Raw genomic sequence first — 25,003 nt, forward strand, 5'->3', positions numbered from 1 at the left:
TCTGTGAATTCCAAGGTACAGTGTCATTGGGGCAGCCTTCACCTGTAACATGTGACCCCCTGATTAAGACATTTCTGTTGTTCTTGGAAGGCATCCTCCCTGCAGCCCAGACCAAATATCTCATATGCCAAGCTATTGACTTCCTCTCCTTCTGAGATATTGGCTTTTTTTTTTTTTCAAAAGAAACTGAATTTGAAATAAACAGGGCTTTGAGTACATAGCCCTTTGGGGTTGAACTTTACCTTTAGAGTTTTAAAGAGAGAAATGAGCTCTGAGAACATAGACCAACTTTGGCTCCATTCTAACATCACGTTGATTCTGTGACGTGTAAATTGCTGGAGTCAAACCTTTTCAACTCCTGGACTTGAAGACTGGACAACTGTGAGTGCTTTGAAGCATCAGTTGTACCCACCTGAGAAGGCCTGTGGTAACTAGGTGCTCAGACTGCTGCTGGTGTCCCTGGGAGGAAACAGATTCTGCCCAACGAGTGCTTGTGTGGAGGGAGTGGGCTGGCCTGTTTTTCTGTGCAGGGATGGTGGGGCATGAGCCTCTGAGTCTTTTTATGAAGTATGTACGTGTGTCCACATGTGTGTGCCTTCATCAGGAGGTCAGAGGTCAGTGAGCAACATCAGATGATTGTCAGGTATATGCTATCCACTTTTTTTTTTTTTTTTTTTTTTTTTGGCCTGGAACTAACTAGTAGTTGAAGCTGGATGGCCAGGAAGGCCCAGGGATCTGCCTGCTTCTGCCTCTCCAGCTCTGGGATTATAAATGGGAAACACCACATTCACCTTGCAAACAGTCCCCAACTCATGATGGCTGCATTTCCATTTTTTCCCCAATTGTCTAATGGTGTAAAAATGCTATGCATTCTGTAGAAACTGTACTTCAAGTCTTGAGCTCCGTTCTCCCCCAGGGAGACAACCAGAATGCCACAGACTTTGGAAAGCACCTAACAAACAATGGACTTTATCACGAGACATGCTTTGTGTTTAATGGCACTGCCTGGCTGGGCCCTGGAAAGTAGGCTGTGCTAAGCTGCTATGTTCAGCAGACACAGGCATTGAACACGAGTGTTTGAGGTTTACAGTGGGTTTATTGAGATGTGGTTCCACAGTGAGTGCAGGAGCCCCTGTAAAGAAATGTATTGACAGAGTTCTGATAGCGCTAAGTTCTGCCTGCTGCCCCGAGCCCCTTTTGGTGATGTGTTCATGCTCCAGGGGTTGTGTGCAGATTCTAGCCCGTTCTTTTTACTCTAGCAACCACAGTGTTATCTAACATTTCTGCATACCTACCTCAAAATATTCTCTTGTTAGTCTGTGAAAACCAGCCACCAAGCAGTGAAAGCTAAGTCCCTCCACAAGGCCCTGGGAAATCTCACATTCCAGCAGACACGCATGGATGCCTTGACCCAGGTGAGCACAGATCATCAGTATCCCATGTAGCTTTGCCTTGATGTTCTCAGCATCACTGTAATAAAACTGCTTAGGGGTGCTACTTAGACAGGCCTCTTTTTTTTTTTTTTTTTTTTTAGTCAGGGGGAGACCTGAAAAATGGGACACAAGGAGAAAGCAGGGGAACAAAGCCTGGCATGGGGTGTTTAGAGCCCTTGTCTCCTGCTGTGTGTGCAGAAACCATCCTGGGCAGAATGCTGCCTGCCTCCATGTACATAGTTGTGAACCCTGACCTTTTTCAAATGCCCTGACCTTTCTAGACAGTGTGTATTCTTCTTGTGGAGTGAAGAACAAACAGCTTTGCTTGTCCTGGCTCTCCCTCAGGCTCATGTTGCTTAGCAGTGTGGGAGCAACCAATAAAGCACCATGAGAGGCTGCCTACAGGGCCAAGGCCACTGCCCAGCACCTGTTCCTTCTGGCAACCCCCAGGCTGGCTGCAGGCTGCATGCACACCCCAGGGTGGACTCGGCTGTTGCTCTGTCATCCATCAGCACAAGCTTGAGGTGGGACCTCACATCCCAGCTGATACACCTGGATGTCTCTGTCTCGGGTGAGTACAGACCAACAGGTAAGCCCCATCAAAGCTGCACCACTTGGCTTTCAAACAGAATAAAGTGCTTTGTGGTCTTTGGGTTGGAAAGGTCTTCTCCACTCTTGCTGCCCTGAGACCCGTCCCTCAAGGGCCCAACCTCCAGTCATTGATAGACAGGCTTCCTGTGGCACAGTGAACTTGGTTGGTGCTAAAGTTTTAAGCTCTGGTTGTCTCCCCCACCTTTTTTGGTGAGATGTAGGTATTTCCATAATCTAGTTCATAGTCATTAATTCAAATAAAGCTACTTAATAAAGCATAAGACTAAATGTGATTTATGTTTACAACATGTGTTCCTGGTAGCTGTAAACAAACTATTTACCCCTCTCCCCACCCCCACACATTTACTTACATTACCGATACATTATAGGGTTCAACTTCCCCAAGGGATCAGTCTGCTCAGGGATGATGCTAACACAGGACACCAGAGTTACAGGAAGAGAGATGTCTGTGGCCTTACTAAAGCCAAAGACTCTGAGCCACTGAAGACAGCTCCATCCTTGGACCCTCAGGCCAAGGAGAAACATTATTTTTTTTAAAGGGTTAAAATGATTTCTAGCTTTATCAAAAATAATCTATTCATTTTAATGTGCATGGATATTTTGCCTGCATGTGTCTGTGCACCATATCCATGCAATGCCCACAGAGGCCAAAAGAGGGGTTCAGATCCTCTGGAACTGGAGTTACGGATGGTTGTAAGAAGTCATGTAGGTGCTGGGAAATGAACCCAGGTCTTCTGCAAGAGCAGCCAGTGCTCTTAACCACTGAGCAGTCTCTCCAGTCCCCACACATTTTTAGTTCGTTTTCTGCCATTTGCAACCTAGATGTCTGATGTTGGGGGAGGGCTGGCACTTCAACAGGAAACACTGTCTTGTGAGAGATGGCTGCATCTACACATCCTTTGCACAGACAAGATGTCCCCCACCCCCCAATAGCCAACTGTCCCTGCTTCCTCTTAGGTTCACAGGAACACCCTCAATTCTGCTCTCTGTCTCATTTGTCTCAGACCGGAATGTCTTCCGTCAGCATCCTTCCCTCAGTGAAGGATATCAGTCCCTGTATCAGAGTCCTGGGCATTCTTTTCTCCTGGCTCCTCACAGCCCCTTGAGGTAGACCAGAAAGCTCCCCTAGTCTCTACTATAGCCATGGACACACCCTCACTTTTTTCATTCAGAGGCAGGAGCCACTCTGAAGAGGATTCTGCTCACTTGCTGAAGAGAACTCCCTTCTGACCCCTCTCACCAGGCATTCTGAGGATCCTTCCTTGCTCCTCTGCTGCCACAAATCCCACACCCCCTGCTCCACAGAGGTGCATGTACTAGCGAGCAAATGGATGTTTTCTCTTTCAAGCATCAAGTGGTCCAGGAGGGCTCTTTCTCACTGAGGTGGCCAGCACCGGTGTCCCACCACGCTCTGATGAGAATCTTAACCAGGATGTGAATCAGCCAACATTAGTCTTAGTCTTACTCATTGTTTGGTCTGTCTCTCCTTCCCTCACGCTGATCCGGACTGACCCAGTCACGTCCATATCCATGTTCATGGTGTGTCCATCTCCCCCAAATTAGCAGTGACTTCCTTCGTGGGCAGAGAGCTGCACTTCTCATTTTTTTTTTTGAGCATTGACCGATGAAGCTGCAGTTTCTGAGAAAATGAAGTCATCAGCTCTCAGGTGCCCCTGACATCCTCAACTGTGTCTAGGCTGGAGAGTCACAGGTCCTCAACGTATTACTGGGAATAATGGGCAAAGTGCAAGTAATTATCTGCTGAGTTTGGGCCATGCTTTGGTGAAGGGGCAGAGAAGGGCGAGTCCTGCCCTTGGGTCATATCAAACCAGAGCCCAATGTGAAATAATAGAAGCTAAAAGCCTGGATTGGACTGGTGCTATCTGGGGTGCATCTCCATGAGCTGCTCTTAAACCCCTGCAGGTTATAATTGAGTGGACAATAATTGCGCCAATTTCTAGGCAGCCCTGCAAGGCAAGCCCAGAGTAGGTTTTTTGTTGTTTGTTTTTGGTTTTGGTTTTGGTTTTTTGAGACAGGGTTTCTCTGTGTAGTTTTGGAGCCTATCCTGGAACTCGCTCTGTAGACCAGGCTGGCCTCGAACTCACAGAGATCCACCTGGCTCTGCCTCCCGAGTGCTGCGATTAAAGGCATGTGCCACCACCACCCGCCTCAAACCCAAAGTAGGTGATGGACACTTTGAGCCTTGCTGAAACTTGTCTTCCTACCCAGAAGTCCACATACAGGCCCCGGCTGCTGGCCTTATGTCCAGGCCCCCAGTAACGAAGGCAGAAGAGCATAACCTAGGCTGCCAGCCAACATACCCAGAGGCATGTTATAGCGAGATATCCAAGGGAGTCTGCTTAATGAGTATTAGGGAGTTTATTAGACTATAAGTTGGGGGGGAACAACTCACTAAACAGGATAAGGCAAAATTGTAGCAGAGTTCTGGAAGGCTGATGGTCAGTCCCACGCTGCTTCTGCCGCCTGAGTCAGTCCATACTGTCTAAGCCCACGAGAGAGAGAAGAGAGTGAGGCGTATGTGCCCCTCACCCTAGCGACTGGTATGTCAAGGTCATAGGTGGAACAGGTACCCACTACATCATGTCCTGAAGGAGAGAGTATAGGCAAGGACTAAGGCACATGCCAGGACAGAAGAGGCATGGATCCTGGGAAAGACCTCAGCATGGCCAGGTGTAGAGACAGCTAGGAGTCAACAGAATTGGGCCTGCGGTCTCAGACTGGGCATACTCTAGCCTAAAAGATGTGGGGAAAGGGTCAGGAAGGAGGGCCAAGCTGATTTTCCAAAGTCATTGCAGAACACATCCCACATGCCTTCAGCTTGGTGACCCTCCCCACTGCCTTTCACCTTCCTGTCAATCATCTTGTGTCTTCAGACTATCCCACAGGAAGAATGGATCTTCTTACTAATTTGCACCAAATTATTTTCACTATCCAACTAGTGCCATAAGGCTTAAGCCAATATTAGAAATACAGTAATTTTCTAGGTTAAGTGAATCCCAGACTCTTGGATCCTGAGCAGAAGTCTCCAGGCAGGTGAATTTTAGTAGTTAAGGAATAAGCAGACAGGGTAATGGTGCTTGCCTTGGTCTGTTTTACATTGCTGTAACAGAATACCAGAGACTGGGCAATTTATAGTCATAAGAAGTTTATTAATAGGTCTGTAGGCTGGAAAGTCCAAGAGTTTGGCACTGGCATCTGGCAAGGAGCTGCATGCTGTGTCATAACCCAGTGGAAGCCATCACATACTGAGAGAGTGTGCACACAGGACAGAGAGACCGGAGCTGACCTCGGCCTGGAATGGCAGCCTCTGCACACCCCTCAGGCAGAGCCTCTGCAACCTAGTCACTGTTTAAGGTCTCGTTTTATTTCCTTTTCCACACCCAGATGTGTGTGTGTGTGTGTGTGTGTGTGTGTGTGTGTGTGTGTGTGTGTGTGTGTTCATGTATGTGGAGGCCCAAGGATGAGGTCAGGAATCATCCTCTGTGGCTCATCCACCTTAGTCACTGAGGTAGAGTCTCTCAATCGAACCCAGAACTTGCCAATGTTTCGTTTTGTAAGCCATCTTGCTCTGCCTACAGAGGCTGGAAATACAGGTAGGCTGCCATGTCCATCCAGCATTTATATGGGTTTCTGGGGATCTGAATTCCAGTCCTCACACGTGCATGGCAAACATTTTAATGACTGAGCCACCTCCCCAACCCAAGGGCTTATTCTGAAAAAAAAAAAAAAAGAAAGAAAGAAAAGAAAAGAAAAGAAAAAAAGGTCCCAAAGATAGCTACACACAACAGTGGAGTTTTGGAGGGAAGAGTGGACAGGGACAACGTTAGATCACCTAGTGGCTCCCAGCCCTGGGCTGCTAGAAAGATCTGGCTAGCTGTCCCTGTTGGGAGCTAGCTGGCTGCCCCGCTGCCTGCAGGTGAAGACTATCTCACCAGGGCTGCTGAGACCAGACTCAGGTTCTCTGTGCCACCAGTGACCCACAGTGTACCACTCTGACTTAGTGGCATTGTATATGGTGACAGGAGTCCTGGGCTCACAGCTGGCCTACCTGGCTTTCCAAAGTCCTAATTCTATCTATCACAGTTCTAGGTAGCCACAGGCTCCTCAGAACCTCAAAAGTGAATGGGCTTCATTTTCCTGCTTGAAGCCATGTGATTACCAAGTCACATCACATATCTCATGGAATCTGCCCTCTCTCTGAACTTCTGCCCTTGCTGGTAGCTCTGGTGTCTCCAGACCACACACTTCTTTGGCTCTCAATAATGGGCATCTTTGTGCCCCTTCTCAAGAAGAAAATGAGCCTGCACAGAAGTTGATGTCACCATCTGGCCAAAGCCACTGGAGTCAGCAGGTGGAGGTGTGAAACTCCAGGAGTCTAGGAGAGCTGATCCTTGAGGGCCAGAGCCTCTGGACTGAGTCAGTGGCTGTGCACAGAGCTATCCCATGGTCCTGTATCTGCTGCTTGCCCTCTAGGTGACCTTGACCAAAATATTTCCTCTTTCTCTGAAACTCAGCTCTTCATCTGTATAATGCCAGCAATAATAACAGAGCTTTCCATAAGATGGTTGAGAGGAAAATGCAGTTGAGGCTTGTGTTGTTGAAAACACACACACACACACACCCCTTTACTTGCTGAACCATTTTGCCAGTCACATCTTTTATGGCTTTGTTTGCTTGTTTGTTCCTAACTATTGACAAATCAACCCTCCCCCTCTGTCTAAGACCCGAGACTACAGGTGTGCCCCACCACACTTAGCTGGTCCCTTCTTGTCTCTCTCTTGCCATCTCTCTAACTTCCTCTCATGACTCGAAGTCCCTTGTCAGATGCTGGTCATCAACCTTGGACTTCCTAATCTCCAGAACCGTGAGTAATAAATATGTTTTCTATGTAAGTTATCCAGCTTCTGGGTATTCTATTACAGTAACATAGACTGAACTAAGATTTAAGGTCACAGAACACAAACAACATATAAATCAATTGCATTTTATGTAGTAGCAAGAAAATATACAAGAAAGAATAAGACACTTCAAACCCCTATAAACAAATATAACTAAAATACGAAAAAAAAAAAAAACTTTCCCCCAAAACTGTGAAACATTACTGAGATTAAATAAGGCCTAAAAGTTCGAGAGTTGTTGCAATGTTCAGAGATGGAAAGACTCAGTGTTATAAATACACTAAATCTCTCAAATTTTTTTTTGAGGCAGGGTTTCTGTGTAACCGCCCCGGCTGTCCTGGCGTGGAGGCACACATCTGCAATCTCAGCACTGGGGAGATGAGATGGGACGATCTCCGGGGCTCACTGGCCAGCCAGCCTAGCTGAATCAGTGAGATCCAGGCCAGTGAGAGATGCTGTCTCACAAAACAAGGTGGACAGCTGTCCTGAGGAATGACCTCAAGGTGGACCTCCGGCTTCTACATGCACACACCCACGTGTGCACATGCACCTACCATTACCAGCACATACTCGCACATGTATACATACATTGGTGAATTCCACAAAACTGCTTGAAAAAGGAACCAAATACAAAAAGAGGCATCTCCTCTAACCTTTGTGGAGAAAGTCAAATTGAGGCAACACTCATCTGAGCTTCAGAAAGACGGGACAGTGGCCACTCAGGGCGGACACAGACGGCTTCTGAGAGGACTGCTGTCTCCTGGGCTGGCTGGGCTGGCTTGGCCTGGGAGGCCCCCTGAGCTGTGAACCTATGATTGGCATGTTTTTCTGTTTGTGCTAGACTTCAATTAAGTTCAGCTAAATAAAAAGAAGAAGGTCCACTGGCTGAGATACTTGCTTGTTCTATAGTAGAGCAAATTAGCAGGGCAAAGAATGGGGAGCTGGCGCTGAGGCTCGGGAGGGAGGGAGACAGGAGAAACAGAAGTCTGTAGGTTGAATGGATGGAGTGAGACACGTAAGACTCGAAAGGAAAGGGCGAGTCTGCACCCCAGTTGTCAATTAAGGCTCTGCAATTAGAGCTGGGAATGCCCCCTTCTCATTATGTGTCGTATTTGGACCATGAAATCTCCCTTCCAGGAAATAGGGTGGGAAGTAAATTGGAATCATTTTTAGTTCTCATGAAGGTTCCAACCTCAAACAGAATAAAATGTCAAGTTTAATGATCCCTCCCAGCACTGAACTAGAAATCAATTTTTAACTCGTTTATTTTGCCACAGCCAGGTCACCAGCAAATACTCAGTATATTCCTTGAAAGTGCAGCCGCCAGCTCGGCCTGCTCTGCCTCATTTCTGCACAAACTATACCAGACTTTTACAGAGAAAAACAACCACATCAATCAGGAAAAGAAAGCCTCACTAGAAATAAATTGAGAAATTAAAGTACAGATAATATGATTTCCCTCCTAGAGAACAATAAAGCTGGATGGATTCCTCCGATGCAGGAAAAGTTGAAATGTGAAGTTAACACCACAGAGATCATAGAAGAAATTTCAGAATATCTCTGTGACCTTGCAAGTGAGGAGGTACTTCAACAAAACCCTGAGACATCACACACACACACACACACACACACACACACACACACACACACACACACACGTATGGACATACACAGTGTGCTTGAGAAGTCAAAACAAGGCATTCTGTTGGTTGAAGGAAGTCATGGGCAAGGTGAGCAGGAACAGAGCAGAGGATATTATCAACAGCTCCAAACTCACAGCCCAGGGCTCCTGAAAACAAATGAGAACAGGATGGAGACCACAACAACAGCAACAACAATGGCTGAACAGTCAGTAGCTTGAAAGAACGTCAACAAACTGATGGCTGGAAAAGGGACTGGAGAGGACCAAATTCAGGGCCACGCAGGAGGCTAGGAACTGAAACCACACAATTAAAAACATGCCTGTGGTGATATTTTGTGTGTGCTCTAACAAATAAAGCTTGCCTAAAGAGCAGAGGGCAAAGCCAGCCACTAGTTAGCCATAGAGGCCAGGCAGTGGTGGCACACACCTTTAATCCCAGCATTTGGGATCTCATGCTTTTGCTCCCAGTACTTGGGAGGCACACACACCTTTAATCCCAGCACTAGGGAGGAGGAAACAGGAGATGATATGGCTGGGTGGAGAAAGGAACATAAGTCAGGAGGAGACAGGAGCTCAGTCCTTTTCTGCTGAGGAACTGGTGAGGTGAGAGGTGGCTATAGCTTGTTCCTTTGTCTCTCTGATATTTCAGCATTTATCCCAATATCTGGCTCCAGGTTTTTATTAAGACCAATTAGGATTCGTGCTACACATGCCAGGCAGGTGTACCCTTGAGTGAGGGCCCTGTAGACTGCACCCAAGAGGCAGCCTCTCAAAGCAATGTCACACTGCCTGATAGGAACTGTCCTACTATATTAGTTACTTTCCTTGTTGCTACAACAAAATACTTAACAAAGGTAACTTCACTAAGGGTTTCTTTTGGCTTATTGTTCAAGGGTGCAGTCCTTGGGGGCAGAGTATGGTGGCATGGGCTCGTGGCAGCTGGTCACACTGCGTCCACAGTCAGAAAGCAGAGGGAGGTGAATGCTGGAGCTCAGCTCACTTTCTCCTCTAAAAAATATTGACTTATTAAGATGTAATTTTTAAAATTATGTGTATGTGTATGTTTGTCTGTATGTATGTGCATTTGTGTTTCAGTCTTATGGAGGTCAGGGATATTGGCTACCCTTGGAGATAGAATTATAGGTAGTAGTGGGTCATCCAGCCAGAGTGACTAAACTCAGATCCTCTGCAAGATCAGGAAGTGCTCTTCACCACTGACCTTTTATTGTCAAATCGACACAACCTAGAGTCACCTGGGAAGAAGAACTCCAGTTACCTAGAAGATTGTCTGTTGGGGGAATGTCATGTTAATCAAAATGGGAGGGCACAGCTCACCATGAGTGGCACCATTCCCTACCAACCATTCCCAGGTCGTCCTGGGCTGTATAAGAAAGCTAACAAAGTATAAGCCTTAGAGTGAGCAAACCAGTAAGCAGCATTCCTCCACGGTTCCTGCCTCCAGGTTCCTTGAGTCCCTGCCCTGACTCCCTCAGTGAAGGACTAAGGCCTGGACATTTAAGCCAAATAAGCCCTTTTCTTCCCAAGTTGCTTTTGGTCAGTGGTTATCACAGCAACAGAAAGGAAACCAGAACACACCTTGAAGAAAGAGATTCTTGGGGGAAGTGTGTCCTAGCCGCATGCTCTGTTTGGCAGTCTCCTCCATTCTGCTAGAAGTTTCCTTGGGTTTAGCTCCCTGTGCACTCTCTGCACATTGTCTTGGTTCCTTTGCCTGGGGATGTGCCGATCCCATCTTCATTTCTAAAGGATGTTTTTTGACAACTATAGGTGAGTGTTTCGTCTTGGTTTCTCAGCCATTTCTTTGATGACATTTCCACATCATGTTTTGACCTCCACAGTGTCCAACAGGAAGTCAGTGTCCAACAGGAAGTCAATGAGTATTTGAAGGACAGTGTCCCTGGGCAGTGCACCAGGAAAGAGAGCTAAATGTATACTGGAGCCGGCAGACCAGACGTGTATCAGGGATTAGCCACTTCTTCCAACACAGGCCTCACTGCTGCATGCTTGCCCCTGACCTGGTCACCTATACCACCTTCCTTCTCCACCCACCTGCGTAATTCCTTCCTCAAGACAGTTCTTAGAAACTGTCCATCTCCTCTATCCATCTGTCCCCAAGGACAGGCTGTTGGGATACCTCACTGGTGTGGAACCAAGAAGGACCAACCCTCCCAGAGTCCTTAGCAGCCACTTTACCTTCTAAGATGTGGCCTCCTGGCAAGTGGCAGTGATGTCTAATGCAATGGATGGGTCCACTGGGTCTATTGCTGAACAGGTCCCTGATCTATGACTTCAGAGGGATATATAAAATTCTCAGTGTGGCTCAATTTCATTGTCATATATATGAAATAACAATGAAATAGCATTTGATGTGATTCTGAGCACATCCTTCTGGTCTCTGATTGGTTGTTCATCTTACTATCAGGATGAGTAAAATGTCCCCAAAGAAATCAAAGAGAAACCAAACCAAAATACACCAGGACACTTTAATACTCTGTGTTGATTGCTGTACCTGGTATGATTTATCTTCTGCAAAGCAATACAGGCATGCCATATGGCCCAGAGAATCGCCACCATAAGGCCCTAACTTCAGACACCAGCCGTGAGTTGACAGCTCACACCACTGCCTGAGACTATGTTAGAATGACCACAGCACTCACAGAGCTAGTCTTTGTTTTTGAGACAAGGTCTTACGACACAAGCCTTGGCTGGCTCCAACTCATTATGTAGATCAGGCTGGTCTCAAACTGACAGAGATCCACCTGACTTTGCCACACCCAGCAGGGGTGCCTTATTCTCAACTGTGAAGGTTTTATTATAGTGAAAGGACCCAAAGCACAACTGGACAAAAGAGCAGATGCAGAGGGCAGAATCCAAGGGCATTCAAATATGGCACCCTAGCTATCCTCTGCCCATAAGTCCTGGATGGGGTCACTTTCAGTGTGTGATAATCCACTCACAGTCCTGCCATCCATAGAGGGAAAGGTGACTTTGGGCGCCATCATACACTGCCTGCACGGCAGGTCTGCAGGCTCTACCTCACCAGGTCATAGCTGACAAGACGCATCCCAAAGTCCCAGGCAAGTGTGCACTCACTGGTCAGACACAGGTGGGAGTGGGTGGTGTCTGGGCACATGCAGGCAGCCAAAGGCCAAGGCAGAGTTCTCTAAGTCAGACCTCCACACCATACTGCTGCCATCTCCCCAAGAGAGAGTACAAAATGCATGGGTCTCAATATATCTATCTTGGGGTAACTCTAACCAAGCAAATGAAAGAATCCTATAATAAAAAAAAAACTTTAAGACATTGAAGAAGACATCAGAAGATGGAAAGATCTCCCATGCTCATAGATTGGAAAGACTGATAAAGTAAAAATGGCGGTCCTACCAAAAGCAATTTACAGATTCAATGCAACCCCCTATCAAAATCCCAGGACAATTCTTCACAGGACTTGAAAGGACAATTTTCAGTTTCATATGGAAGCACAAAAAAATCCCAGGATATCTAAAACAATACTGAATAATAAAAGAACTGCTGGAGTTATCACCATGGTTGATCTCAAATTGTACTACAGAGCTGTAATAAAAAAAAAAAAAGAGCGTGGTATTGGCTTAAAAACAAACATGTTGATCAATGGGGTCAAATTAAAGACTCAGACTTAAGTCCACAGACTTATGGACACCTGATTTTCGATAAGGAAGCCAAAAATACACATTGTAAAAAGATAGCATCTTCAGCAAATGGTGCTGGTCATATTGGATAGCTGCCACACAGAAGAATGCACATAGATCCATACTTATCACCCTCCACAAAACTCAACTCCAAATGGATCAAAGACCTCAACATAGAACCAGATACATAGAACCTAAGAGAAGAGAAAGTGGAGAACAGCCTTGAACTGCTCGGCACAGGAAAAGACTTTCTGAACAGAATACGGTTAATGCAGGCACTAAGATCAGCAATTAATGAATGGGACCTCATGAAACTGAAAAGCTTCTGTATGGCAAAAGACACCATCATCTGGACAAAGTGGCAGGCCAGAGAATGGGAAAAGATTTTTACCAACCACACTTCTGATAGAAGGCCAATATTCAAAATATGTAATAACTCAAAAAACCTGACATCAAGACAACAAATAACCCATTTTAAAAGTGGGGTATAGATATAAATAGAGAATTCTCAAAAGATGAAACACAGATGGCTGAGAAACACTTAAAGAAATGTTCAACATCCTTGCTCAGCGAGGAAATGCAATCACAATTACTTTGAGATTTCATGTTACACCAGTCAGAATGGCCAAGATCAATAAAACAAATGGCTTATGCTGGTGAGGATATGGAGTAAGGGGAACATTCATCCATTGCTGGTGGGAGTGCAAACTTATACAGCCACTATGGAAATCAGTGTGGTGGTTCCTCAGGAAACTGGAAATAGATCTACCTCTCTTGGGCATATACCCAAAGGATGCTTCATCTTGCCACAGAGACACATGCTCAACCATGTTAATTGCTGCTCTCTTCATAATAGGCAAAATTTGAAACAGCCTAGTGTCCACCAATGTAAGAATGGGTAAAGAAAATGTGGTGCACTTACACAACGGAACATTACTCAGCTGTTAAAAATGAAAGCATGAAATTCACAGGTAAATGGACAGAGCTAAAAAAAAAATCATCCTGAGTGAGGTAACCCAGACCCAAAGACAGATAGAGTATATATATTTGCTTACATGTAGATATTGGCTGTTAAGTCTTCAGTAAGCAGGCTACAATCTGTATAACTACAGAGGTTCGATGTAGAGTAAGGTATGGTGATATTTTATTTGTATTAAAATGTTATTTGCATGTTAATAAATAAAGTTGCCCGGGGGTCAGAGCTATTAGCAAGCCACAGGAAAGCAGGGCAGTGGTGGCGTACGCTTGTAATCCCAGCACTTGGTAGGCAGAGCTGGGTAAGTCTCTGTGTGTTCAGGGATACAGCCATTATTGTATACACATGCCTTTAATCTCAATACCAATCATGGAAAACCTGGAGGCCTATACAGACAGGCCGTGACGAGGCGGTCATGTGGTTGGGTTTACAACCAATGAGAAGGCAGAACAGGAACTCTATATAAAGACTTTAACACAGGGGTAGCTCTGGTTCGGAGAGGTAGGACCACCGCAGGAGGAAGGGTAAGGTTTTAGCTCTTAGCTCTGACCTCTTGGCTTTCTTCTTTGCATTGGTTCTGTGTTTCTTATTTAATATGAAGGTTGGTTACATCTACAGTAAGGGACTAGAGGGACTATCATAGTAAGGGACTATGATCTCCCTGGAAAGGGGAACTAGAATAGACAGTTATGGATTGATGGAGAAGGTGAAACAAGGGGATCTGAGGGGAGATGGAGGGGAGAGGGGAAGGGAAGAAATAAAGAGGAGACAGTTAAAACTAAGGGCCATTTGAGGGGTTGTATGGGAACCCAATATAGCAGAAGATTCTTTTCCCCCCTTTTATTGAAAATAGATTTTTTTCTTACATGATATATCCCGATTATGGTTCCCCTCCCTCTACTTTTCCCACTTTCTCCCCTCTTCCCTTCCCATCTGGATCCCCTCCCATCTGTCTCATTAGAAAACAAACAGCCTTCTAAGGAACAATAATAAAATGTAACAAAATAAAATATAATAATATAAAACAAAAACTAACACATCAAAGTTGGACAAAACAAATGAACAGGAGGAGAAGAGCCAAGAGGAGGCACAAGAACCAGATACCCACCTGTTTACATACTCAGGAGTCCCATAAAAACACTAAACTGGAAACTATACCATATACACAGAGGACCCGGTGCAGACCCGTGCAGACCTGTGCATGCTGCCTCAGTCTCTGGGAGCTCATAGGAGCTTTGATCATGCTGATTTAGTGGGCTTTGTTTTCTTGGTGTCCTCCATTCCTTCTGGCTCTTACACACTTCTGCCTCCTCTTCCACAGGGTTCCCTGATAGAGACATTCCCCTAGGGCTGAGTGTTCCAAGTCTCTCACTCTCTGCATATTGTCTGGCTGTGGGTCTCTTATTTGTTCCCATCTGCTGCAGGAGGAAACTTCTCTGATGATGACTGAGCAAGGCACTGATCTATGGGTATAGCAGAATGTCATTAGGAGTCATTTTATTGCTACTTTTTGTTTTGTTTTTAGAACTACCCTATTTGGTCTTACCCTTGGTCTCTGGACTATCTAGTCTCTGGTTCTTGGTCACCCAAGTAGTATGGGTTTCATTTCGTGGAATGCGGCTAAAATCCACCAGATCTTGGTTGGCAACTCCCACAAGCTTTGTGCCACCATTGTCCTAGCGTATCTTGCAAGCAAGACCCCATTGTAGATTAAAGGGTTTGGAGATGGCTTGGTGTTTAAGTTTCTCTTTTGGTAGTGTGCAGAGTACCATCTTGTACCAAAGGTGCTAGAACATAGGTGTGAAGGCTCTGTGTAGGCTTCTCCATGTTCAGCGAGTTGTTGCCTTTAGCAATGGGGCCTTACTGCCAGCTTGTAGAGAGCAACTTTTATATCTTATTAACAGTCTGGCTTGTTTGGGGATTCCCATGGTACCCCTTTGGCCAACAACTCAATTAGCTTTAGAACAATCCCGGTACTAGAAGCTTCATTTGGTAACAAGAGATGGCCAGTTGGGACTCTGTCTCCCTCAGTATTTGGCAACTTCACCTAGATCACCTTCTTATGTATATATCTTAGGAAGCTCCTACTGTATTAGATTTCATTCTACCCTTGAAATGGCCTTTCATCTTAGCTGTCTCTCCCTGTATACCTTTCCTCATCCCCTTCTCCCATCACCCTCTCCAGTAGACCCTCCAGTTCCAGCCCTCCCTTTATCCATCCATAACTATATATTCTAGTGCCCTTCCTAACGAGATCTGTCTGTACCGCTAGACCCTTACTCTTTCTTAACTTCTGTGGTTCTATGGATTGTATCTTGGGTGTCATTGACTTAACAGCTAATATTCACATATAAGTGAATACATACCAAATTTCTCTTTCTGGGTCTGGGTCACCTCACTCAGGATGATTTTTTTCCCCTCATTCCATCCATTTACCTATAAATTGCATGATTTCATTTTTTTAAATTGTGTAAATGTACCACCAAATGAGAGGAAAAAGGTCAACACAATGCCAGCTACAAACCTTTTGATCTATAATTGTGACCTGCCTGGGAGATACACTGGTATAATGGTGGCACAGAGCTTGTGGGGTAACGAGCCAATATCTGATTGTATTCAAGGCCTGCTCCATGAGATGGAACCCACCCACAACACCATGTAGTTGGCCAACCTGAGACTAGACAGGCCAGGGACCTAGGTAGATCCAAACACTACTGTTCTGCTAAAGGAACACAGCAATAAAATGAGCAGTGGTGGTACACGCCTTTAATCTCAGCACTAAGGAGGCAGAGGCAGGCGGATCTCTGAGTTCGAGGCCAGCCTGGTCTACAGAGCGAGATCCAGGACAGCCAGGGCTACAAAAAGAAATCTTGTCTTAAAAAAAAAAAAGAGAGACTCCTAACAACATTCTTCTATACTCATAGATCAGTGCCTTGCTCAGCCATCATCAGAGAAGCTTCCTCCTGAAGTAGATGGAACTAATACAGAGACCCACAATGGGATTAAGTGCAGAGTGACAGACCTTGGAACATTCAGTCCTAAATGGGATGTCTATATCAAATCCCTCCCTTCAGAGTTCAGGGAATCTTGAGGAAGAGGAGGTGGAAAGATTTTAAGAGCCAGAGTAGACGGAGGACACCAAAGAAAAAAAGGCCTTCTAAGCACAGCAGGACTGACATACACATGAACTCACAGACACTGTGGCACAATCTAGGCACAAGCCCCCCATCCCTAGCCCGAAACTGTCTCTAATTAACAACCACTCACAAAAGGAAAATTCTTTTTCTCCAATAGACTTCCGGGATTTGTGTGTGTGTGTGTGTGTGTGTGTGTGTGTGTGTGTGTGTGTGTGTGTGTGTGTGTGTGTCTGTGTGTGTGTGTCTGTCTGTCTCTATATGTGTTTCTTGTACTTTTTCTTTGGCTCTCTTCACGCTGGTAGTTTGTTTGGTTCGTCCTACCCATGTTTGTTTACTTTTATTTAATTCTATTTTGTTTTATATTACTTTTAGATGCCCATTTCTACTCTAATGAGAGAGATAAAGGATGTGGATTTGGGTGGATGGGTGGGGAGAGGATCTGGGAGGAGTTGGGGGAGGGGAAGATCATAATCAGAACATATTATATGAAAAAATGTATTTTCAATTAGAAATGTGCTTAAGGAGAACCAATGCACAGCTCACCGCCCTTCTGCTTCAGACCGTTTTCCAGTTGGTTCTTTTGTGCATAGAATTCATACAAAGATCATGGTGCAATAGAGTGCCCCAGCCAGGCCATGAGCTGCAGTAGGACAAACCATCCCAGCGCAAGAGTCCAGCTGCAGGAGCTGCAGTACGACAAACCATCCCAGGACAAGAGTCCAGCTGCAGGAGCTGCAGTACGACAAACCATCCCAGGACAAGAGTCCAGCTGCAGGAGCTGCAGTACGACAAACCATCCCAGGACAAGAGTCCAGCTGCAGGAGCTGCCTCTCTGAATCAGCTATGCTGACATTGGCTCTGGAGTTTAGGATAAAGATTCAACAGAAAAGTAACCAGTTTCTTTCAAGACTAAAGACACAAACGTACTTGGGCCTCTTGGAGGCCTTGTCCTTCCCAGAAGCCAGAGATGCCGGAAGTTTTTGGGGGTTTGATCCCTGCTCTAGTTCCTAAATAATTTAGGGTTACCTTTCATATGGGGGGATGTTAGAGTAGCAACAAAGGTTTATTAAGAGAAAATTCCTAATCAAGAGAACAGAATTTCTGGCCTTGGAAGAGACCGAATATTCCAGCTGGGCCAGTCAATCACCTCTCAGGAAGGAAGGACCACCCCTAAGAAGTTGGACTCAGATCATGCTAAAGAGATAGGTAGAACAATTATTTATTTTTTCCTCTTTAACAGCATGAAATTTATTCCTTGATAATTAACAAAAGACAGTGATCCAAGAATTATTAGATATGTGTATAAACCCACCACAACATATGTATGTATGCAACCTGTCTTAGTTCCTTTTACCATTGATGTGATCAAATACCACGACAAAAACAAGAATGTTATGCAGCAGTGGTCACTCTGTCCCACCAACAGGCAAGTGGGTCCCACCTGCCCACTGCAGGCACTCCCAACCCTAGGCCCACGTGGCCTCAATAGTCAGTATCTCATGTGCATGCGTGCACAAGGATGGAGTCCTCATCCCACAGGACTGTAGCTTTGCAATAACAAGAGGTATCCCTCAACTCCATATAGAGCAGTGGCCCTCGGGAAGAGCCAGTCCCACCCACACCTTGATCTGAAACTTCAGCTGCAGGGCTGTGGAAAGTAGGTGTCTTGTAGGTTAAGCCACCAGGGCACAATGGCAGCTGATCTGATGAACTGCCATCTTGGGGCTGACGGAGAAGACTCAGCCTTCCAGGCAGTCCTTAGAGTAAAGTTATTATTCTAAGCCAGTGGCAGGGGTGTGACAAATAGACACTGAACACAACTGATCTCCCACTGTCCTTCCCCTCAGTCCCCTTCCCTCCCACATCAGGGGATGATGCTCTGAGAAATGTTCACACCTGGTTTCAGGAAGGTAACCCAGACCTGGGCAAGACCCTACACTTCCAGGAGTGGTCACTAGGTGGCACCAGCACCCGGCAGAGCCACAGGTTCTCTGTGCAAGGCTGGGCTCTACTGAAGATGGTGAGGGAATGTAATTCTAAGTCTGGTGAATTTAAATGACCAAAGAGTAAATTACTGTTCCTTTATCTACTGCTATTGTTCTGGTACGACTGCCAGTCACTGTCATGGTTGTGAGTGTTGCATCCTAACTGCAACGCATTCCAACTGTAAATTGTGCTGTGCTCTAACTGTAAAATACACACAGGGTTTTGAAAGACTAATACAAAAAGAACAATCGCTTATCCATCTTGACGTTGATCACGTTGGGAGTGTGATGTTCTAGCGCCACCAGCTTGCTTTATTTCCTGTGGAAGGCCCTTCAGCTGACTTGAATCTGCTCCTGACATGTCAGCAGGTGTCCGCAGCAGAGTAGATGATGTCTGCCTCCAGGAGGCAGTGTCTCCAAGGTGGTTGTTCCATTTCCATGAGGATCTCTGTGGATTTGCCCATGACCAGCAGACCCACTGATGATCGCATCCCATGGTTGCTCATCTCACTGCCTAGGTCAACAAATCTCACACAGATCAGTGGTTAAGAGCACTTCCTGATCTTCCAGAGGACTGAGTTCAGGTCCCAACACCTATGTCCTGTGGCTCAAAACCACCCGGAACTCAAGCTCCAGGGCACCTGATGACCACATGTGGTCTCTGTAGGCACATGTGGCATACACTCCACCCCAACACAGGAACCTCATTCATCTATGCCTCAGCGCCACTACAGTGTGCCCCGCGATGCTGTTCCTTGACCCCTTGGGGAACTGGATGCTGTTGTCAGGTGGGTCCAGGACATCCCCTCAGCATCAGGCCCTCCCTAGTTTCTGTACACGGCTTCACATTCTCACCCCCTAAAGTAAGTGCTGTATATGCCATACTTCTGAGAAACCAGCATGCAGACGATATCTAGAGGACCAAGACAAGTTCAGGAAATCATTTGCCATCAGTTTTTCCCTCCTTTTGTGAACTGAAGCTACCAGAAAGAAAAAAAGTCACACCCATATGTAGCTGGAGTTTTCTCCAGTCCTGCCTGGCCCTCGGTCAGGACAAATCTCTCTTATCCACCAGTCCCGCAGCTGCTTAGACTCAACCGAGTTAACACACAGAGACTTATATTGTTTACAAACTGTATGGCCACAGCAGTCTCCTTGTTATCTAGTTCTTATATATTAAATTAACCCATTTTTATTAGTCTATAAGTTGCCATGTGGCTCGTGGCTTATCGGTATATTAACATCTTCTTCTCATATCATGGCGGCTGACAGCGTCTCTCCAACTCAGCCTTCCACTTCCCAGAATTCTCCTCTCTCCTTGTCCCGCCTATACTTCCTGCCTGGGTACTGGCCAATCAGTGTTTTATTTATTAACCAATCAGAGCAACACATTTAACATACAGAACATCCCACAGCACCCATAGACATTCAATTTGATGGTCATGATTGTGGAGTGTTAGACCGCTTCAGATCCAGAAATGTAGGGCTATCTTTAGCCTCTCTAATAGCCAGTGATAGCCCACACCTAACATCCTCATGGCCATTAGGTGAAACCTTTTGAAATGTAACAAACTATTGGCTTCCAGCAACCAACCGAAAGGCTGAGAACATCACCAGACAGCACTGAGTTCTCCGATGGATCTCTCTGTTTCTCTGTAACCAGCTACCTGATGTTCCGACTAACGCAACAGTGTTTGACTGGGACGTTCTTTGTTCTGTCCTATAATCCACTGTGTTCTGGGGAGCACAACCATTTCTATTTTGCTCCAGAACAAACCGTCTCTTATTCTATTTGAAGTAAGGGCTGTGCTTTAATTTCAGAATCATATTAATTTCCAGAGAGGGAAATGAAAACAGATTGCTTCAGTGATACATGTCCACACACACACACACACACAAAAAAGGCTTTGAAAATGGCATGAGATAGACTCATAAACGTGAAGTAAGAAAAACAAAACCCTGATAGCACAAAAGTGAACGCAAGAGTTACAAGGCAGAAGTGGGAGGAGCCAAGTGTGTACCCCTCCCCCACGACTCTCTCCCAGGGGGCGGGACATGCTTGGTGGCCCACAGCTGACCACAGAGCTCACTGTTACCTTCTGCATTGAGGCAGCCTCCTTTACTCATAGGGATTTGGGAGGGTCTGATACAGCAGTATTGAAACCAGCACAGTAGCTGAGACAGGGCCACTGTTGTGTTCCATTTCTTGGGGCGACCCAACAAACAAATCTGTTCACCCCAGACAAGGCCCCTCCAACACACCAAAGGAGCCCACCAGGGAAACTTAGTGGATCAATGAGCTCATTGCCCTTATCTGCAGCAGCACAGGTGAGGGGTTACAGTGTGGGGGTCTCCAAACAGTCGCATCATGAAAGCCACACCCCCATCATGGATGACAACCCCATGGAAGCCACATTTTAGAGTCACATTTTCAGCGGACCTTCTATGCCCTAGACACTCTAGCACTCCCAAGATCACTTGCAAAGGAAGGCAGGAGGGTGTCATGCAGGAACCCCGGGTGAAGATCCAGCAACCTCCTCCCCTCCTACTCCAGAGTGTTAACTGCCCGACCCGTAATCACGGCTGTATTGGTCTGCTCATTTCACTGCCATGGCTACTGGACCCAGGTTAGCTCTACTCCAAGTGTCATCTGGTTATACCTGGAAGAAAGAGCCATACCACACAGGTATAAACCTATAGTCTCAGCTAGGTGGGGGAGAGGGGATGCTGCTGGGGCAGAAGGATTGAGAGCACCAAACAAGCCATCCTGGGCTACATATCAAGAGCCTGTCCCAAATAAAAACAACAACAACAACAACAACAAAATAAGGAACTGGGGACCCACACCTATAGTCCAGCTACTTGGGCAGCTGAGACAGCAAGATCATTTGAGCCCAGTAATTGGAGGCCAGCCTGGGCAGCATAGGGAAACCCTATCTCAATCAATCAACTTGAGTGAACGAACCCTCCGGGGTATGACAGGTCTGAGCCATGACTAAGAAGGCCAATGATAGACCTCCTCTCACTTACGCCACATAAGGAGGTGGCCTTCCTCCCAGACAGACGCTACCCTGGATGAGAAGATTGGGGCTCAGGCCATAGAGCCGTGCTCAGAAGCTTGGAATGGGGAGGTGGCACCATCCTGGATACAGGCAGCAGGAGGTGGGGCGGGCTTAATGCTTTCCTTCATCATTCTCAGCTGGAACCAGCACTGGACACTGTTGGAACAGCACAGAGGCTGCATTAGTTCCTTTCCTGTTGCTGTGATAAAACCCATGACTAAAAGCAACTTGGGAAGAAAGTGTTTATTTTGGCTTACGGTTCCCGAGGGAGAAGAGTCCACCATGGCAGGAAGCTAAGAGCTCATATCTTCAAATGCAGAGAGAGTATACTCTCAAAGCCCACCTCCAGCAAGGCCACACCACCTAAACCTCCTCCAACAGCACCACAAACTGGGCAACAAGTATTCAAACCACCCCAATGATAAACTACATTTGTTCACGAAAAAGCAAATAGGTCCCTGAGACAGCCATACAAAACACCTAGCGTTTGCCTCCTTCTGAGCTACCTGGTGCAGACCCAGAGCCCATCAGTCACACTGGCTTCCGGAAGTGCTGCCTGTGAACTGCCAAGCTCACATATGGCACCTCATCCGATCCACGGAGGCCCTGAGGCAAGGAGATGAAGCTGCCTTTGTTTACCCTCCCTGCCCTGTGGGTCTAGGGTGAGAGAGTGGGGTTGGGGAGGAGGCTGAGCTTGAATCTGGCAGCTGTTTGACAAGCCCCAACACCCTAATGGAGAACGGGACAGTGGGAATATTCTGACCGCCACAGAGCCTGGGGAGGGCCCAGCACCCACAGTCATCACAGTGTGTGCCACGTGAAAACACCTCAGCTCACATGTTAAATGTTGGTCCTCAGCTGATGGCGCTCGGTAGGGAGGTTCTGGGAACTTTAGGAGGTTGGGGCCTGGCTGAGAGAAGCAGGTTACCGAGGGATGGCAGAGAACATCACTAGACCTAGAAGCAGGAAGCAAGGCCAAATGAAGCAGGACAGCTTCTCTGGGCCTCTGTACTCAGTCATCAGGCAGGAGGTGGCATGGCAGACAGTTCACAGGGACGGGGCCTGCCACCCTTTAACACCAGACGATGCCTACCTGTTCCTAGTTTCATTTCTGTTGCTGTGATAAACTACCTGGTCAAAAAAAAGCTGCGCAGAAGGGACTCGCTCACTGCTGACATTTCCAGATGACGGTCTATCAGAGCAGGAAAGTCAAGGCAGCAGGGACTGCAGCTAGTCACAGCCACGGTCGGTAGCAGAGGGAATGAACACACGCACGCTTGTGCTCAGCGAGCTTTCTCCTCTCTTATACAGTCCAAGACCCAAACCCAGGGCATGGTGCCACCATGTTTAGGCTAGGTCTTTCCACACTGGTTAAGGTAGCCAATCCCTACATGCACGCCCACGGGCCCATCTGATGTAGACTGTCCATCACCAAGACTCTTCCTAGGTGATTCTGGGTCGTGTCGAGTTGACAGTTAAAACCATCTGCCACACCACTCTCCCCCAGGTCCTAGGGGAGGCAAAGCTAGAACTTCCCGTTTTAATTTGGACCGTGTCTTCTTGCATCCTGTTGACAGATGTATTGTTTCCTCTTGTCTTCCACTCACGCCAGCTCCGCCGTCTTTCCTTGTTGAGCTTGCACTCCTGCCCCATCTCCTCTGCGTCTGCCCAGCCCTGCGGCTTGCCTCCCAGGAAGGCCTGCAGTGCAGGGACCCACTCCAGCTTCCATGGTGGAGGACTGGACAAGCCACACACCACTGGCATAGCATACGCAGAGCTACCTGTCGTGGACCAGGGGGACTCACAGGAAAGTCCCTGGTGCTGTCATCTTTCCAGCTGGTGGGAACCCTCAGCAGAACCCTGCAGCACCGAGTCCTGGTTTGCTTTGTCGTAGGGACAATGTAGTGGCCAAAGCTGACCTTAAGGGGGATGGCCACTTCGGTGATGGGAAACTCCTTGCCAGCCCTCCAGCTGGATGCCTTCTAGAAACTTCTAATCAGCCTCCATTGAGGTCATGCCTTGTTGAAATGGGCAGAAACACTCGATGGGGATGCTGAAAACTTGGACATGTGTGGGAGCGCACGTACTTGGGCTCAACTCTATTGTGCTGCCAAGTAAACATTGACTTGGTGTTTAGGTTCTGTCAATATTTACCTCTCGAGCTGATAAAACCTGGTGTTTACTTCTTCTGACTGTGGTCCGCTGGCTGGCTTTTCTTCCTACCTACCGTTAGCCACAGAGCTTGAGAGTGGGGGTTGGTGGGAAGCAGCAGGTCACAGACCCCTCATGGAGTAGAAATCTGCAGGATGCTTCTCCTCTCGGGCCTCACAGTTCCTGAGTGGTTCTGAAGATCCTGGCACCTGTCAGTGACATTCACTGGCTCCTAGTTGCATGGAAGAAGCATAGAGTGTGTGTGTGTGTGTATGGGGGGGGGGCAGGGTACTGCCTAAGTTTACAAATGGCAAACGTTGGAGGAGACAGCTTTCTAGTTGACTGGACTAAACACTCAAATTGGTTTCATCTGGCTACACACACACACACACACACACACACACACACACACACACACACACGCTCAATCCATGCACCGACTCATGGTGTTTCAGTCAACAATGGACTGTATGACAGTCCCTGAAGACCTTAATGGAACTGAAAAACTCCAGTCACCCCATGACAATATAGTTGACACGTATCCATCATAGTGCGACCCAATCCGCTACTGCTTGGAAGAAACTCCAGAGATGCTATGACAAAGGATCCTTGAGTCCTCTCCCAGCATCCGGCTTCTGTCGATGGGTACTGCTGGAGGAAGCAGGGGTCCCTGCAACACCTCCTAGCCCTCTTACTGACACTTGGTGGCTCCTAGCTGCATGCAAGAAGCACAGAGTGGGGAAGCTGCCTAAGGTTTGCAGTGCCCTCAGGATCCAGCACAGCGGAGTCCAACATCAGCACCCACAGCAATGCCAGGTTAACAGATGCTCAGCGACCAGCATCCCTGGCCCCAAGAGCTGGAAGGTTGTCTGTCTTGACCCCTCTACTGCATCAAGGGCTCCTGAGGAGGGCCTGGGATCCCACCTCTTGCCTTCAAAGGACAACATCTTTCCTAGAGATTTAGACAGGGAAATGGCGAAATTAGGGCAATGCCAAGCACACTGTGTCCTGCTCTGGGGAAGGAGGGGTCGGGCAGCAGTGAGAGGTGTGATGTGATGTCAGTGTCCTCCAGGTGCCAGGGTGCAGGCACACCTCTGGGTGTGTCTGTGTGGTTGGTTCCAGATGAGATCAACATCTGAATGGGAAGACAGGGTGAAGTCGATCTCCCCAGTGTGGTGTTTATGCCTCGCCCAGCCCACTGGAGACAGGCACAGACTAAAGGAAGGGTGAGGGAGCCACACTTGCCAACCGTCCTCAAGCTGGGCAGAGGTCGCCTCCTGTCTTTGGAGGGACTATCGGTGCTCCTTGGCTTCCACTGACTGCACATCTTCCAAATGCCAAGGAGGTGTGAGTGTATTCCCGTGCTTGTGCACACGTACACACACACACACACACACACA

The 25,003-nt window shown here is 47.1% G+C and overlaps 1 long non-coding RNA gene across 1 annotated transcript; it reads left to right on the plus strand.

Moving 5' to 3' along the window:
• The first annotated feature begins 1,768 nt into the window (after positions 1 to 1,768).
• LOC128098933 (uncharacterized) lies at positions 1,769 to 7,853 on the plus strand. The gene is made up of 2 exons (XR_008214393.1): positions 1,769 to 2,004; positions 7,275 to 7,853. It is a non-coding gene; the product is annotated as an uncharacterized LOC128098933 (long non-coding RNA).
• The last annotated feature ends 17,150 nt before the right edge of the window (positions 7,854 to 25,003 follow it).

This window comes from Peromyscus californicus, unplaced genomic scaffold (assembly GCF_007827085.1).
Source record: "Peromyscus californicus insignis strain IS unplaced genomic scaffold, ASM782708v3 Scaffold_6__1_contigs__length_162567912, whole genome shotgun sequence".
Taxonomy (NCBI): domain Eukaryota; kingdom Metazoa; phylum Chordata; class Mammalia; order Rodentia; family Cricetidae; genus Peromyscus; species Peromyscus californicus.